General features: G+C 43.9%; 1 long non-coding RNA gene, 1 other non-coding gene and 1 pseudogene across 2 annotated transcripts in view; 2 read left to right on the plus strand and 1 right to left on the minus strand.

The window, feature by feature from the left end:
* Positions 1 to 19,324, minus strand: part of LOC149432903 (uncharacterized) — a 122,858-nt gene that overhangs the window by 83,970 nt on the left and 19,564 nt on the right. The gene's annotated exons all lie outside the window — the stretch shown is intronic.
* Positions 12,407 to 14,855, plus strand: LOC149432905 (protein kinase C delta type-like; annotated as a pseudogene).
* TRNAR-CCU (transfer RNA arginine (anticodon CCU)) lies at positions 15,841 to 15,913 on the plus strand. Its single transcript has one exon. It is a non-coding gene; the product is annotated as a tRNA-Arg (tRNA).

Below are 19,324 nucleotides of genomic sequence, written 5' to 3' on the forward strand. Positions count from 1 at the left end.
CATGGGATTGGCAGGTGACACACCTCCTATGTCATGGCATTGGCAGGTGACACGCCCCCTATGTGATGACATTGGCAGGTGACACACCTTCTATGTGATGGCACTGGCAGATGACACGCCCCCTATGTGATGGCATTGACAGGTGACAGGTCCTCTTTTGGCATTCTGGGTTTATAGCCCTTTGGGTCATTCTTCCATCCATGATCTTCTTTTCACCCCTTGAATAGCAGACAGGTATAACCATACCTTGGTATAAAGGGGGTGATGGAAGCAGGCATGGTGCCCCCTCCTGTACGGAGCTCCTGTGTTCTCACACTGTGCTCTTCATTTTTACTATAACACCAAATTACTTCCAAACACGACGCAGAGGAATCAGTTCTGTTGTGACAGCCAAAAACCTCTATAGAAACAAAAACATGGAATGCAGGAAGTGGTGTCACTGATCCCTCACAGCCACCATCACCTGCTAAGCTCCTCCTACTATACATCTGTCTTTCCAATGTCTCTGCCGTGTATCTAGAAATCTGACATTTTCATGGTGTCATACAATCTGTCCAATCACAGGGATACATGGATTACTATCTAAAAATAATTGTTATTTTCCCATTGCTTAGGACAGGGGTCTCCAAACTGGCATCCCCAGGCCACATCCAACCCACTACAGGATTTTATGGGTCCCACAGCTGACGGGGACCCTGATTATAAGGAGGACTCTGAAGGGGACCCTGATTTAAGGGGGATAATGAAGAGGACCCTGAAATAAGGAGGACTCTGATGGGGACCCTGATATAAGAAGGACTCTGATGGTTACCTTGATAAAAGGAGGACTATGAAGGAGACCCTGATATAAGGATGAGTCTGATGGGGACCTTGATATAAGGAGGACTCTGAAGGGGACCTTAACTTAAGGGGGACTCTGATGGGGACCCTGATATAAGGGGGACTCTGATGGGGACCCTGATATAAGGGAGACTCTGAAGGGGACCTTGGCTTGAGGGGGACTCTGATGGGGACCCTAACTTGAGGGGGACTCTGATGGGGACCCTGACATATGGAAGACTGATGGGGACCCGGACATAAGGGAGACTGATGTAAATTCTCTCTCATTTCTTTTGACTCATACCAGCTGCTTCCAGAAAAGATCCGAGTAAAACACATTCATTCCATTATTCATTCATTTATAAAACTGATTTTTTTTTTCAGCCCACAAATATTTGTAGATGACACGATGGGACCCACATAATGAACAGTTTGGGGGCCCCGGGGATTCGCCCACATAGAACAGTTTTTTCTGATACAGAACAATTTCTTCTTATATTTTAGGCTTTAATATGTCTTTATTCATATACAATAAGAAAACCAGACATTGGAGGTTGGAGGTCAGGCATTGGACATCAAACTTTGGAGGTCACACTGTGAAGGTCAGACATTGGAGGTCAAAGGTCAGACATTGGACATCGGACTTTGGAGGTCACACTGTGAAGGTCAGACATTGGAGGTCAAAGGTCAGACATTGGACATAGGACTTTGGAGGTCACACTGTGAAGGTCAGACATTGGAGGTCAGAGGTCAGGCACTGAGGGCACACTGAAGATAACACATTGGAGGACAAAGGTCAGACATTGGAGGTGAGCCATTCACAGACTGTTCATCATTTGTACATAGCTGGGACAGGTCATCCTAGTACTGCGGCGTTCCTATTGGTCACTCAGCATCTGGTGGCGGTATATAGCAGCTGGACTGTGGATACAGCATGGAGCCCATTTACCTGCACACGTCATGGGACATTACTGCCTCATATATAGGACTATCAGCTCAGTTTCTGAGGCAGCTCCTCAGCTGTGGACTCTGACATCTATATACTGATATGTGGATACAGAGGGACACAGGACGACTCCTATACTGGCACTGCCTCTCCCGGCATTTTATTGTGGATAATTGTATATGATGTATAGAGTACACCTGGCTGCACCCCACTGTGGACTGTCAGATTTAGTACTATCTTCTATTTTCACCTGGTGATCCAGCCTGTAAATCTGTTGTTCTTCAAAAGCATAAGCTCTCCTACAGAATGTATCGGTTTACATTGATGAGACAAACCATTTCCCACTGACTTACAATGATCAGCTAAACTAACTGATTATAAAGTGTGAGCTGGAGTTTGGCTTCAATTTGTTGGTGTATCTAAATCTGCTAGTCCATCTAACACTCCCCTCCCACCAGACAGACAATACTGCTGTCCAAAAGTGCCCCCTGTGCTCCTTCCTTCAGAGTGGGGATGCTCTAATACAGGAGGGGTGTTACTAGCCAAATCATCAAGTGAAAACAGAGGAGAAAAGACTCAGAAAGAAATTGAATGAAGCCGCCACATCTAATGATTGGTAAGATGGAGTAGATGACATTTCTGGCTTATTATGGCTTTCAATCTGCATTCCAGACATATAAATACTATAAATATAATCCGGATATACATATATATATGACACTGAAATCCTGGCCTTATCTGGGAATGGGTGTTAGTAAATGTCACTCAGTACAGTGTGGGGGGAGGGGGTCACTCAGTGCAGTGGGGGGGCTGTAAGTACAGTGTTTGTAAATCTCCCCCATTGTATGTAATTGCTGGGATGGGAGAATGGGGGGGGCACCGGCCACTCAATTATTGGGATACATATCTGTCCGCACAGCTGCTGCAATTCACACACAAGGCCCAATGACTGAGACACCGGGGTACAGGGGTGTCAGTCACAGCTGTCATATCCTATGTGATACACTATGGGGGGATTTACTAAAACTGGGGGGTGCAAAATCTATAGCTAATCTATCAATAAGGTTTGATTGCCAATGCAATAATGTGATAATGTGACTGCAATTATAACCCACAACATTGGTGTCAGTGGGTGCAATAATAGCCCCAGGTTTGCTGGTCAGTCACTGCAATAACATACAGCAACTATGGTGTCATTGGAAGCAATAATAGCGCTCAGCACTGGTATAAGTAGCCGTAATTATAATCTCCATCGAAATGTCAGTTGCTGCAGTATTAGCCTCAAAAATGGAATCAGTGGCTGCAATAATGAACTCCACCACTGGTGTCATTGGCCACAACAACAGCATCCAATATTGGTGTCAGTGACATCAATAATAAACCACAGTGTTGGTATCAGTGGTTAAATTATAACCATAAACATTGGTGTCAGTTGCTGCAATAATAGCCCCAGTATAGGCGATTGGTCGATGCAATAATAAGCCGCATCATTGATATCAACATTAACTTCCAGCATTGTAGCAATCATATCCCTCAGTATGAAGATCATTGGCAGCATTGATAACCCCCAACATCGGTGTCATTGGCAGCTAGAATAATTTCTAACATTGGTGTCATTGGCAGCAAGAATAAACCCCAACATGGGTGTCGGTGACTACAAGAATATCCCCTAACATTGGTGTCGGTGACTACAAGAATAGACCCCAACATTGATGTCAGTTGCAGAAAGAATAGCCCCCAACATTGGTGTCAATGAAAGCAAGAATAGCCCCCAACAATGGGGTCAGTAACTGCAAGAATAACCCTCTGCAATGGTTTTAATGACAGTAATTCCTGCAGCATTGGTGTCACTGGCAGCAATAAGAAAGCCCCGCATTAGTGTCAGTGACGATAGAAACCACCAGTATTGGGGTCAGTGACCTCAACAATAAACAGCAGCACTGGAGTCATTGATAGCAATATTAAACCCCCAGTACTGGTGTCAGTGACTGCAATGACAGCCCCAGTATGGCTGATCAGTCACCACAACAATAAGCCCAAGCATTGGAGTCAATGACAGCAATAATAAAGTCCAACATTAGTGTCAGTGACCACAATGATAATCCTTAATATTGGTGTTATTGCCAGCAATTGTAACCCTCAACATTGGTGTCAGTGGGTGCAATAAAAGCCCCAGTAGGGTGATCAGTTACCACAATAACAGGCCCCAACATTGGTGTCACTGGCAACAAAATCTTCCCCTGCATTGGAGGTCAGTTGCCTCATTAATAACGCCTATTCTGTACCCAGGAGTGCCCATTTTCCAAAAAGGATTAATTGATGGGGTGTCCATATTGCCCCGCATTTTAATTTGATGTTTTATAACAGAAAGTAAAGGATGAGGGTTGTTTTTTGTTTAGACTTTTTCCCTTTATATAGTAAAAATTATCTCCCAGTGCCTCTGACATCCCACCATAAGAGAGCTCCTTCTGTCTGTATACAATCATATCCCATTCATTGTATGGTGGAGTGATTGTCAGTCCAACTATTAGAGCCATGTATAGTGAGGAATGGTCTGCTAATGGAGGAGTATTACAGGCTGGTACAGTACATATACTATATGACCAGAAATAGGTGACCCCCCCTCCCCCTTCCAATGACTGATATGTCTTTGTAAATTCAGTCTCACACCCCCACAATAAACTGACTTTTTAAGCAGGAGCCAAGAAATTCAATTTTTTTATTATAAAAAAAGTAATTTATTTTTCAGTAGCAGCCAAGAAATTAAATGTAAAAAAAAAGTCAGTTATTTTTCAGTAGATGCCAAGAAATTCAAATAAAAAAAAAAAGTCAGTTATTTTTCAGTAGCAGCCAAGAAATTCAAATTTTCAAACAGACACGTCACCTATTATTTCAGCAGCAGCCAGGAAACAAAATGGCTGCCAGCAGATTTGAAATCCGGCAGCTACAGGGTTAACAGTTTCCGGTTGTCACGGCAACCAGTCATGTGACCAATCAGTGAGGGAACCTCAGGATAGGCAGCGCTCAGCAGATGCAGCTCAGATCGTGACTGACCTCTGAAGGAGTAGGAAGCGATTGCACTTTATCTTCAGCATTGCTCATCATTCAATGATGCCTCGCAATAAACACTCCAGAGATCATTTTCAGAACAGAATCCAGAAGGAACCAGCACAGGACACAGCCGCACAGCCCCAGGTTAAGGACCCAGAAATGGGTGGGCATAGGACAACGAAGAACCAATTCAAGAAAAATAAGAATGTTGGTTCTCTGAACACCAACCAAGAGAAACCAACACAGGACCGCCAACCAGCCGCACAGCCCCAAATTATTGCCCCACAAAAGAGTGTGTGTGGGCAATTAGGTGGGGGGCTTAGGGCAGCTCCACACGGACTGCTGCTCACTCAACAAAACACCAGGAAAGACAGTAATAGTAAGTAATTGTAATACAGAAATATAATGAAAGCACTGTAGGACAATATATGTCACCCACATATATATACTATATACACTGGGGTCACTGCTATATAAACCTAGAGGGGTCACTGCATAGAGTAGGGAAGTGTTACAACCCCTGTAAGGTCCCCATTAGGGAGACTCACCCTCTCCATGTGTCCTGATCACCAATGTCACCAGGATGGAAAGTGATGAAAGATCCACCAGGGCAGAAATAGAGGGGAAATCTGAAAACAACTGAAATCTGAACACCTGAAACTCCCCAACCTTCCTCTTTTCTCTCCTTTTTTCCCCTTTCCTAGACACTCGGGGTTTCTATTTTGCCTCCATCATCCAGAAAATGCTATCCGGTATGCTTCGACCGTTAGGTACTGCTGCTTGGAGGGCGGGGCAAGGTGACTTTCACCTTCTGAGGTCTGTGTTTCACTCCCCACCTCCTAGTGGCTCTGTACCTGCCAGTTTGTGCCATCTTCTTGGTATGTAAGCATCGGCTATGTTCCCCTATACATGTCTCCCTCCACAATGCAGGACATGTTTGCGGTGGAGGCTACGGCCCTCAGCCTATAAACACTGCGCGTTATTGTGCTGGAATCTAGTCTACGACTTTATTGACGTCCTTTATCTTTCTTCATGATTCACATTTTACTGTTCAGGAATATCATTAAGCATCGTCTGTCATGTCATACTACTACATTTTGCTGCATACCTTAAAGAAAGAATTAGAAAAAAAGTAAATGCTGGCACTCATCCTTGGGCTTGTAAATCTTCCTTATTAGACACCCAGGTAAAAGTCACAGGTGCCACAATGCTGACATGTTTCAGCCACAAATGGCCTTACTCATAGCAAGCTGGACAATGGGTTGGCTTCATTATTTATAACCTCCCACCTAAAGGCGGAATCTATTCCAGCTGGAGGATAATTGAACCAAACCACAAAATGCAAACATTACAAAACCTATATTAGCACACAATCCAATCAGTAGCCACATAGCATAATTATAGAAAAACAAAAGGTTTAGTCTAGCCTAAGGCAAGGCTCACACCTGTGCATTTTGCAGTGTGCTTTCAGAGTAGCAGAAACGCACTACACTCCATTTAACATGATTCCCTATGGGTCACGTTCACATCTGTGTTCTAACAGGTGCGTTTATATTCATTGTTGATTCATAGGATGTGGTGCTTGCTCGTGTACCCACCTTCCCTTTCATATGAGAATGGGAGAAAGAGTGAGGTGACACGTATGAGGAGTGAGGTGACAGGTATGAGGAGTGAGGTGACAGGTATGAGGAGTGAGATGACAGGTATGAGGAGCGAGATGACAGGTATGAGGTATGAAGGAGACACACAGACCTGACAGGCAGCCCACCTGTACACTAAAGGATTGCACATGGCAGGCTGCTGCCCCCATCTCTGCCATTCTCACCATTGTCAGGGAGCAGTCATGTGGACAGATGCTCTGGGCTCTGTATGGAGGCTGCAGCAGCAGAAGAATATTCCCTTTATTTTATCATAGAGAGTCTAGAACAGGGGTACTCAAACTTTTGAAAAGCGAGGGCGTATTACGTGATTTGGTAACCGGTCGTGGGCCACGATGAAAGTAAATGGTTCATAATTTTGAATAATTTATTTTGCATAGCATAATGAACAATTTTCCTCCTACGGCCACTGAATGCAGCTAGGAGGGAAAGGAGGAGAAGCCGGCTTTCAGCGGTTGCAGGAGAAAATATAGAGAGGATCAGTTGCTGTATATGCCGCCCCCGCAGCCTCTCCTGTCCAAGTGTAAAACAGAACGTGATGGGAGACTGCACGGGCCCCCTGAAGCATGGGGCGAGGTCGCCATTGTCACCCCTAATGCTATACCAATGGTTGGGTGGGTGGGGGTGGTAAAAACATGTCAACTATGGGGTTTTACTGCCCCCAACCAACAAATGTAAACTTATCTTACTGTCTAGAGCCCCTTATAAGGCTGCTTTCACACTGATGCGGTGCTGCTTTCCTGTGGATTAGCTGAGCTTTGCCATACACTTCTATTATGTCTGGCAGCTGCGGGGCATTCAGGAGTTTTGCTGCACTTTCAGAAAGCACACCAAACCCGCAGGATGTAATGGAAGTCTATGGCCCAATGCAGCTATCCCATAGGGAAGTCCCAGGTGCACTGTACTGCACCCATGGATCAGTGTGAAAGCAGCCTAAAAGTTGTTAATTCTCATATTGGTACTAATATGCCCATTGCAAAATCAAACAGTGTATGTGATTTTTAATACACTGACCTTTTCTTCCTCTTCCAGCTTTTGCTGGCATCGTTCCCCAGGCTGTTAGAAAGGTCCCAGGCAAAGGTTCCAGAGCCGCCTCAAAGCATTCTGATGCTCTGGGATGGCGGGTCAGAAGACCCAGATCGTGATCAACGGGTTGTCGACCCCAGGCATGCGCTTCCCTGGTTTGAGGTCGAGGGCCACATCGAAGGGCTCTGAGGGCCACAGGTTGAGAAACCACGGTCTATAAACACAGCTGTCCACAGGATTCATCCCCCTGCTCTGTAGCCTCCTCTCTATTTGTTCAATTATATCATTTTAGTGAGGGCACTACATATTTCTGTCTATAAAGCATTACTAAAGCCCTAGTACAACTGCTGAGATAAAACCAATATAAAATATTGGAATTATTAATTAGGACAGGTAGAATGGTGAGATTACATTGAGAAAGAGAAAGCGTAAATCACAAGCATACCAAGCAGGACGCACAGCCTGCGTATGTAATGTAGCAAATCAATGGTCTTTATCACCAGGATCTCAGCACAGGATTTCTATCATTTGGTGTATACATGGTTATTTGGGGTGAATTCTTAATTCTCAATGAATAACTTTAACTTACATTAGTCCTGGCACAGAAAGCCGTGCACTGAGAATGGACTCCCAGGGCCCAGAACCCCCACATTGTCCATGTATAGAATTCCCATACAGAGAACCAGGTGACACAAGATCATTTCCAGAACACTGATGACATTCACTTACCGATGTGAAATCAAATGCATTCAAATGTCCACAGTTTCCATGTAACTTCAATAAATGATGTATAAATAGCGGGAATTAAAAATAATTGTTTTTTTTTATTTCTCTAGAAAAAAAAAATGACAGCAAGAGAAAACAATATTCAGAAACTCCAAAGTCCAGCAATTGGACGAGCACACTCAGCAGTGCCATGGAGGATGACTCACACCGACTATCACTGAAAAGTTTCACTTTCCATAAAGTACTTGGAAAGGGGGCCTTTGGGAAGGTGGTGTTGGCCTCCCATGTCACCTCTCAACAGAAGATGGCCGTGAAGATCATGAAAAAGAAAATGCTACTTGAATGTGACCCCATTAATTGTACTACAGAGCGTGATATACTGGTAAAGCACAGGAACACTCGGTATATTACTCATCTATTTGGATCGTTCCAGACAGAGGTAAGTCTTTTCATCTTCCAGCTTTTTCATCTTATTCTTGTACTGTGCTCCCCTACTGACCCAGACCCCCTAAAATTTATGTTCTGGAAATTGCTTCTTTGGGAGTAAAATCTTATACAAGGATAAGCCTCCCCCCTTCCCCCGATGATGGTCCTGCGGACTATATTATTATTTCAGGTACTTATATAGCGCCGTCAATTTACGCAGCGCTTTACATATATATATTGTACATTCACTTTAGTCCCTAACCCTCAAGGGGTGTACAATCTAAGGTGGCCTATCAATTAGTCCTTCAGCCAATGAGTGCTGAAATGTGAGTGGCGGAGGGGAACTCCACTTGTGTCCCACACCAGGTTTTTCTGAGGGCTCTGGCTGTAGTCGGGGAAGCAGTAGAGGTAAAAGCAGAACTCTAGAGCGCCTACTACAAGGCTGGAGGTTGGTGAAGTAAACTGTACAGAGTAGAGGTTTTCTTTAAAGAAGCCATTTACTAAGAGGCTGCCATTGCTGATCTACTTTTGAAATTGCTAGTTGCCTGGCTGCCTGGGGCCTCGAAAATTAAAGTCACTGAGCCAGAACCAGTCTGCAGCTAAAAGGACTGGAGAAGGCAGGCTTCTGGATCTACATGGGACTTCCAGAATGGTGACCAAAGTACTGAAGTGACTGGATCACCCTAACAGACAGACAAAACTAGTTTTGTGATCAGGATAGTCCAGCCATGGCAGCCTTCGTATTTTCTCTGTTTGCTTTTCCCAATCTCCTGAAGGAAGATTCCACATTGCACTGTCTGCCGGTGTGTGTGCGCCTTCGTATATTCTTCCACAAAGTGAAATTTTACTTGTCTCTAATGTAACCTTTATCTCTTATTTTCATACAGACTCATGTGTTCCTCGCCATGGAATTCCTGAGTGGAGGGGATCTTCGGGACCTGATAAAGACTTCAGCTCCACTCGACTACCAACCCATAAGGTAAGTTCAATGACAGGGCTGTGATGGAATCAGAGGTGGCTGACCAGAGAGCACAGGCAGTGACACAGCCAGGCCCCTCCAACTGAGCCTCGTCCATCCATACCCCTATGTACTATAGGGGGGAATCATCTTTACCTTTTTATTGGCCTTTAATGATTTTGAATGCTAATTCATACTTTTCTTTCTCCTTCAGATTTCTAACTGCTGAGATTCTTTGTGGCATGCAATTCCTGCATGCTGGTGAAGTCATGCACAGGTATGTATCGGATTAGCTGACTAACAATCACTCCTTGGCTTCTGGTATCTTTTATTGAATAAGGAAGACATTCCACCAGAGTTCCCAGTTGTGTTGCCTCCTGTAAAGTCTCATTCCATCTGCTGTAGTAGTCTCCCTGCTCATGCCATATTCTGCTTAATGTAGAATTTATACAAAATCCAGAAAGAGGAGTGAGAACTCCTCATAATAAATATAGCAGGTGGGCGGAGCTGGGAACCTAGGAACAGAGAACTTCCTGTAGACGGATATAAAAGAAGCCAATGTCCACCCATCAATGTTCACTCTTCCTTGTATAGATGTATATTTGTATCTTTTCTCTCTTTAATAAAATGTGGGATATAAAGAGATAAATGTTCACTTCTTTTCTTCACAGAGATCTCAAACCTGATAACATTCTCCTGGACCATGCCGGACACATAAGAATTGCTGATTTTGGCTTGGCTAAGATGAACGTCAACAAGTCCACTATAATCAGTGGATGGGCAGGTACAGCAGCATACATGGCTCCAGAGGTAAGATTCATATTCTCCTGATATTAGACTTTACTGTAATGTTTTTTATGGGATATAGAGAAGACATACAGGGGGCTCCCCTTTCATTTGATGGAGAATTCCTCCACTGGACTCCCGGTTGCTTTCAGTGGCTGTCCAGACCAGAACTATATCTAATAAAAGGTGGGAAGTTCTGAGAGTTGCAACAGTGTTGGAGCGTCTTTGTAGAGGACATTGATGGCGGGTGTAGATGGATGGATCTGTCCGCCCGATTCACACATACAAATGGAATAAAAGCTTCAGGAATGGCTCACCTGCTGTACTCCTTAACTGTAAGGCCTCTTGCACATGGGGGTGGAAAAAAAGAAATCTGAATATAGATGCATTGTTGCCTATGGAATCATGCACACAGCTGTGACTTTACATGCATATACATGCTTATATTGCAACACTGGCATTGAAGGAGAATTTACACATGTATACGCACGTTAGGAACATTTTACTCAGGATCCTTCTGTCAACAAGATCCTGAGAATAGAGATCAGTAAATGATTACATCCATGTGCAACTGGCCTAACATGGTGAGCGCCTGTGAACACTGAGCTACTGGGGTCCCTACACCTTTATCTGTCTCCTTTAATATGCACAATTAAAGTGTACCTCTAGGCAAAACCTTCTTTTCATTTTTGGAAAGAGTGGAGAAAGGTCAGACCCTCTCTCAGGTTTTTATTGGTGGCCTCATTGGGGAGAAAAAGGTTTTGACTATACGTAAACTATAAAGCGGTATTAAACCCCAAACAAAAAATTTCATATATTGCAGTTTACCAATCATTAGATGTGGTGGCTGCATTAGTTTCTGTTTTCACCTGGTAATCAGGCCAGTAACACACCTCCTGTATTAGAGCGCCTCTACTCTGGATGAACGAGCACAGGGGTCACCATTGTACAGCAGCATTGTCAGTCTGGGGAGACGGGAGTGTTAGATGGACTAGCAAATTTAGATAAACTGAAACCAAACTCCAGCTCACACTACAGTTACAGCAGTTTTGTACCTTTTGGGACAAAGCTTATACATAAAAAAATAAAAGCTGAACATTGTAAGCAGGGCCGTGGATAAGGGGTACCACCAGTCCTCCTGTACAGGGCCCAGGCCAGCAGGGGGGCTAGGCAGCTGGGTGAATCGGATGTGGGCAGGGAGGGTGATCGACATGGCAGGGGGCTATTACTGGAACCGATCCCCTGAATGGCTCTCTCTGCAGCAGCTGAAAGCTGGCTTCTACTACTCTCCTTCCCACTGGCTTTCAGCTGCTGCAGAGCAAGACATAGAGGAGATCAGTCCCAGTAATCCCCCCCTTCCTGGTGCACGCTTCACCCTACTTGTGCAACATTCTTTTTCCCCTGCTGTCCAGGCCAACCTTTGTGCCCCCACCCCCGCAGTGCTGCCAGCTTCCCTCCTCTGATACCCACTGGCAGCTGCAAGCACTTAATAGGATTCTTCAGGATTGAGAGTGGAGGAAGGGTCTGGTAAATATGTCACATTTACCAGCCCCTTCCTTTCCTAAATGAACACAATGAGTGACTGGTGCTGATCACTCACTGTGTTCATGCATAACTGAAGCATAGTAAACTGTTTTGTTTTTTTTCTGCTGGGGGGGTCTGTCAGTTTGGCTGTATGGGGCCCCGTGGTTTCTAACAGCAGCCCTGATTGTAAGCACCCCTATCAGTGGGAAATGGTTTGTAACAACTCTCGAACTGCTACATCTGAAGAACAGCTTGTTTTTTCTTTTTTAAACAGACTTAGCAGGTGAAAATAAAGAAAAGAAAGCATAAAAAAAAAATAATGCAGCCATCACATGTAAAAATGTGTAAGCTGCAGTATAATAAATGTTTGCTTTTGGGTTTAATACCGTTTTAAGCCCCACCTCCAATACTCAAAAGCTCCACCTTTGATGAATTTTGAGCACAATTTTAAGATTCCTGGAGTCTTCATACATCACATATGTCAGCATGGAGTCTCCTCTGTCCTCTGCCTGGCCTAGGAATATTCTCATCCTTTTTTTCTCCCCTTATGTTTCTACAGGTTGATGGAGATTTGCCATACACCATCACAGCAGACTATTACTCCTTGGGAGTGATAGTATATGAGATGGCGTTGGGTGTGCGGCCATTCGACGATGAAATACACAAAGAGGACTTGTTGAAGAAAATCACCATTATGAACCCTCATTATGCAGCTGAAATGGATGTTCACCTCCATGATCTCATACATAACGTGAGTATATACAGCTTTACCTTCATTTAACAGACAAAACCCTTTCTATAGACCTAGTTATAAGTTCAGGAAACATGATTGCATGGGAAGAACGCCAGTCACCACTCCACTTGGAGCTGTGCTGCAGTTACCAGCAATAAAATGCAGACATGCTGAATTTTACTGCAGCATTCCAAGCTGGATCGCATGTCAATATACAGCTGTGCAGCACACCACGCTGCTGTACAGTCACACGAATGAAGTGTCAACTTTGTACACTCTGCACACTTCAAATAAAGTTCAAACAAAAAAAAGGCAGCTGTGTGATGTGATGAAATGTGCACCACACCGCCCACTACTGCCAGTTCACTGCAGCCAGAATGGATGGCTGCTGGACACTGAACAGCTGTGCTTTGGTGTGCTACAACTTTCTGTTGCTGTGTGAATGGGCCCTTCAATTTCTGGAGACAATTCTTATACAGACAGCATATAGAACTCCCCTGGGGCTGCCATCGGTGGAAGAAATAATCCTGGCAGTTGTAGAATGAATAGAAAGATCATTTTTATACATTCTTCATAACAATTCATTGTGCACTCTATTGTGTTATATTATAAAAAAAAATACCCTTAAAGCGGTAATAAACCGCAGACAAAACAAAACAAACAAATAATTCCCCTGCAAGGTAATGTCCTAATGTGCTGCCATGCATTGTACACTAGCACATTATGTAAAACTTACATTAAAACGAAGCCCTCCAGCGGCGCTCTGTCACCCCTGTAGAGGCTTCCATATTCACCCGTCTTCCTTACGGGTTCGTGAGCTCCGGCCTTCTGACAGGCTGGGTCGTGATGACGTCACTTCCGCACATGCACACGGGAGTCCCGGGCCACAGCACACAGCTCTGAAGAACGGCACGGGTATAAAAGAAGAGAGAATATCTCCTAAACAGTGCACGTTTAGGAGATATTCATTTTACCTACAGGTAATCTTTATTATAAGCTCACCTTTAGGTAAAATTAAAAAACAGAGTTTACAACCACTTTACAACCTCTAATAAGCGAACATGACACAAATAATCCAATCAGGACATAGTGGCGGGTTTACAAGCAAAATCAAGGAAGCTGAAATATGTCACTGTTAGAATCCAATATTACAATGGGGAGTTCTGTGGGTCACATATTGTTATTGTTCTCCAGTGTTTCTTATCATATTTCTTTCTTCTTTACAGCTCTTATGTCGAGACCAGCACACGCGGGCAATCCTGGTACGGGACATCAGACAGCACCCATTCTTCAAAACGATTGACTGGACTGCAGTGGAACAAGGAAAGTCACCCCCAGCATTTACTCCAAAACCAGTAAGTATACGAATAACGGAGGGGTCCATGTATGTTGGGGGGAGGGGAGATTTTTAGCAATATATAAGGTTTATTTTTGTACAGAATTCTCACATTTTGTCACATGACCTGGGGACTCGTCTGAATGAATTCTGATTATTATTGGTCTTTAGCACTGCATAGGTGTCAGGCGCACAGCTTAGACCTGCTTAATTTTACTTGGTGATCATACCAATAACACACTTCCTGTCCTGGGGTGACAATGCTGACTTACTGTACCAACGGAGAAGAAGTGTTGTCATCCTAGCCTGATTAGAACTACAAACACCTTCACCTCTCCTTATCTCCATTACATAGAGGAGATTGCTTTGTAGTTCACAGACAAGCTGAGAAAGCTGAAAATGAGAAAGAAAATGAATGCAGCCTCCATATCTAAGAATTACTTGGAATAAATGACATTTTTATTCTTGGCATTAGATATACATCAAGGGGGTGTTAATGCAGTGTAATGCTTCTTCAGATCGCTAGAGGGAGCTGGGGATGAATGATCCCTCTTGGGATACGTTGCTGCACATCGAGGGTTGGGGGTCACCAAGCTTTGTCCCCAATTTCTGTATTAGTCAGAATTATTGATGAATGTTCTTTGTTCTCTTTCCAGACTCTGAATCAACCGGAAGAATTTACTATGAAGATGGAGGAATTTATGGCCCATAAAGACAGAGAGATTCCAAAAAAGGGAAAGCATGTATTCAAAGACTATTCCTACATCAGTGAAACGCTAAAGAAGGAGCTAAGGGCATCTCTCCACCAACAAAATCAGGGGGCCATGAATCTGCATCGAAAGTCAAAAAATATATTAACGCGTTAAGTCATAACAAAAAAAAAATCTTCACCAGCAAGAAAATGGCGAAATCTGCTAGTATCCATCGCACACTAACCCCTTCACGCCGGCGCCTCGCGGCCCTTTAAGGGGTTTCTGACGCTCCGAGGCGGGTGGGGTTTAGGTTCGTGTGACTGCCATGATTGGCTGTCACGACAGTCACATGATCAGAAAGGTCCCAATCGCAAGGAGAGATCCGACTCATGCGCTGGGAGCACGCAGGGTGCATGCTCTCAGCATGTTTGTTTACAAATGGTACTCAAATATGCAACCGCTCGGCGTCAAGGCCCAGCCTAGCCTGATGACTCAGGGATGAACCGATCGCCTTAGGGGGTCAGGAAGGAATTTTTTTTCCCTTTGGAGACCATCTGACCAAGGGGGGGTTTTGCCTTCCTCTGAATCATCAGAGAGTTTAGGAGTCTGATAAGGCAGCACCTCTGAGGAGTCAGAGGATAAGACTGACTTATCTCCAATAGAAAGAGGAGTGCATTATGCACAGGGCGCAGGGTTCAGGAGTGCATTATGCACAGGGTTCAGGAATGTGCAACCCACATAGTGTAAGGGTTCAGGAGTGCATTATGCACAGGGCGCAGGGTTCAGGAGTGCATTATGCACAGGGTTCAGGAGTGCATTATGCACAGGGTTAAGCCCCGTCTCCGTTCTGACCTCACCTGCGCCCCCCATGGACTTCCACTATGTTCAAATAGATAGATAGACAGACAGACAGATACACAGATAGACAGACACAGATAGACAGACACAGACAGACAGACACAGACAGACAGACACAGACAGACAGACACAGATAGACAGACACAGATAGACAGACAGACAGACAGACAGATAGATAGATAGATAGATAGATAGATAGATAGATAGATAGATAGATAGAAAGGCAAATTTAAAAATTAATAGATTATAGATAAAATTAAAGATCATAGATAGAAAGAGAGAGATATAGCTGGATACCAAAGCTCCGGTGGCCTAATGGATAAGGCACTGGCCTCCTAAGCCAGAAATTGTGGGTTCGAGTCCCACCTGGGGTGATATCTTGCTTGTCTCTTTTACCAGGACGAGGGGAGGATGAAGAATAAAACCATCCAGGAGGAGACCTATCTCTCTGTGCTTCATGTGACAGTCCTAGAAGTTCTCTTTCCTGACACCTTAACAATATACAGTTGTGTTCAAAATAATAGCAGTCAGACATCACTAACCTGATCAATTACTGTTTTTGGTAGAAACGATATTTCTACATGGCAAATAATTTACTAGCAGGTGTAGTAGAGTAATAGAAATCCAACAGACCCAACAGTCATGACATGCATGCTGCTGATTCTGTGTAATTGAATCACTAATTGAAAGGGGCATGTTCACAATAATAGCAGTGTGGAGTTCTATTAGTGAGGTCTTTCATTCTTTGAAAAACAGGTGGCAATTATTGCCCTTATTTAAGGAAGGAAGGCAGCAAATGTTGTACATGCTGGTTACAGTGCATTTCTCTCTGAAATTCTGAGGAAAATGGGTCGTTCCAGACATTGTTCAGAAGAACAGCGTACCTTGATTAAAAAGTTGATTCGAGAGGGGAAAACATATAAAGAAGTGCAGAAAATGATGGGCTGCTCAGCTAAAATGATCGCAAATGCTTTGAAATGGCAACCGAAAGCTGAAAGACGTGGAAGAAAGCGAAAAACTACCATTCGAATGGATAGAAGAATAGCCAAAATGGCGTGGACTCAGCCAACAATCAGCTCCAGGAAGATCAAAGAAGGTGTAAAGTTACCTGTGAGTACTGTTACAATTAGAAGACGCCTATGTGAAGCCAAGCTATCTGCAAGAAGCCCCCGCAAAGTCCCACTGTTGAAAAAAAGACATGTGCTGAAGAGGTTACAATTTGCCAAAGAGCATACTGACTGGCCTAAAGAGAAATGGCGCAACATTTTGTGAACTGATGAAAGTAAGATTGTTCTTTTTGGGTCTAGTGGCTGGAGACAGTTTGTCAGACGACCCCCAAACACTGAATTCAAGCCACAGTAAACTGTGATGACAGTGAAGCATGGTTGAGCAAGCATCATGATATGGGGATGTTTCTCATACTACGGTGTTCTGCGTATTTATCGCATACCAGGGATCATGGATCAGTTTGAATCCATCAGAATACTTGAAGAGGTCATGCTGCCTTATGCTGAAGAGGAAATGCCTATGACATGGGTGTTCCAACAAGACAACGACCCCAAACACACCAGTATATGTGCAACATCTTGGTTCCAGACCAACAAGATTGACGTTATGGAGTGGCCAGCCCAATCCCCAGATCTTAATCCAATAGAAAACTTGTGGGGTGACATCAAAAATGCAGTTTCTCAGGCAAAACCAAGAAATAGAGAAGAACTGTGGAATGTAGTCCAATCATCCTGGGCTGGAATACCTGTTCACAGGTGCCAAAAGTTGGTTGACTCCATGCAACACAGATGTACAGCAGTTCTCAGAAACAGTGCTTATACAACTAAATATTAATTAAGTGATTCAAAGGAAAGCAAAATCTTCAAACATTTTTCGGTTTATATAGTGAATGTTTGAGTTTGTAAAGAATACAAACACTGCTATTTTTTTGAACAGTCTAATATTCACTTTTCTTCAATTTTTTTAGAGGAACAACACAAATTTGATATATTTTTCTTCATATTTTGATTTGGAATAGATTGTGTAGTGTTCCCAATGCATATGTGTGTTTGGAAATAAAAGCTATTGGAAGGATTTTGAGCTTTATTTACATTTTTGAACACACTGCTATTATTTTGAACACAACTGTATGTGTGCAATCACTATCTCACTTTGGAGCAGACTCCATGGACCACTTGGTGTTTTTTTGCCGTCAGTCTTCTATGTTTCTTTCCCAGTAAACTCCCCAAGAATGGCCATAACCCCCAGCATTGGTATTAGTGGGGCCAAAAAAATTGTCCATGCATTAGTGATCACTTGCTGCAATACCGACCCCCAATATTGGTGTCAGTGTCAGTAATAAAACCCCAAAACTCCTGCAAATGACTCCAATAATAACTCCCAATATTGGTTTCAGTAATAAAACCCCAGAATTCCTGTGAATAACTCAAATAATAACCCCCAATATTGATGTCAATGGCTACAATCTGAGGAATTTTGACTTACCTGCAATGTCCATAGTATGGTACAAGACACAGGAAACTTATCCATATACCATGGGTTATCACACTGCAATGCAGTTTAGAGCTGAGACATGCTGTATTTTATCGCAGGGTATCATACAGGACTGCATGGCAGTGTACAGCAACCCAGCACACCACACTGCTGTACAGTGGCATGAGTGAAACATCATTTTTGTGCACTTCAAATAAAGTTTCTACAAAAAAAAAGGAGCTGTATGATGTACTGAATAGCGCATCACACCACCCCTGTAACAGTCGGAATGCGCAGCTGATGGAGAGGTAAACTGATGAGATGAAACTCTCCGACATCTGTCCGTTCTGTGTGAACTCAGCCTAAGATCAGTCCAAATTCCTCTGATTCTAAATCACACAGTACAGGATAATGGCATCCTATTCATACACCATGGGACATCCCCAAGCAATGAATTCCAGAGTGGGCAACAACTAGGCAAACAGAACTGGCCCAAGAAATAACAGGGTTATACCCCCCAGTTTCTGTGTGTCACTGCAACAACCTTGTGGCCGAAAGATGCATCTGCTGAAGATTGGACATCCAGCCGGTAAAACTTTGTAAAAGTATGAAGAGAAGGCCGGGGGCAGAAGACCAGGTGGTGGCCATACAGAGTTGGGTGAAAGAGGTTTGGTGCCTAAAGGCCAGGGATAAACAGATCCAGTGCAGTGGGAACATAAAAGGGAAGAGGAAGGGATGTTTTTGAACATAAGCTCTCGTATTCAAACCCTGTATTCACTGTACAATGGTGGGTTTTGAAGAGGGGTGCCCTTTGTGAGGACCCACAGAAAGGGCAAACGGGAAATCGAGCAATGTCGTCACTTTTTGGATGTTTGGGAGCCGAGCACAAAGATGGCAGGGCAATGTCCTCATCTTTGGATGGTTGGGAGCCGGGAACAAGAATGGCAGAGCAACGTCCTCACCTTTGGATGGTTGGGAGCCGGGAACAAGAATGGCAGAGCAATGTCGTCACATTTGGATGGTTGGGAGCCGGGAACAAGAATGGCAGAGCAATGTCCTCACATCTGGATGTTTGGGAGCCGGGAACAAGAATGGCAGAGCAATGTCCTCACATCTGGATGTTTGGGAGCCGGGCACAAGAATGGCAGAGCAATGTCCTCACCTTTGGATGGTTGAAAGGCGGGCACAAGAATGGCAGAGCAATGTCCTCACCTTTGGATGGTTGAAAGGCGGGCACAAGAATGGCAGAGCAATGTCCTCACCTTTGGATGGTTGAAAGGCGGGCACAAGAATGGCAGAGCAAT

This window comes from Staurois parvus, unplaced genomic scaffold, assembly GCF_062004578.1.
Source record: "Staurois parvus isolate SC_StPar_1 unplaced genomic scaffold, SC_StPar_1.0 ptg002058l, whole genome shotgun sequence".
NCBI lineage: Eukaryota > Metazoa > Chordata > Amphibia > Anura > Ranidae > Staurois > Staurois parvus.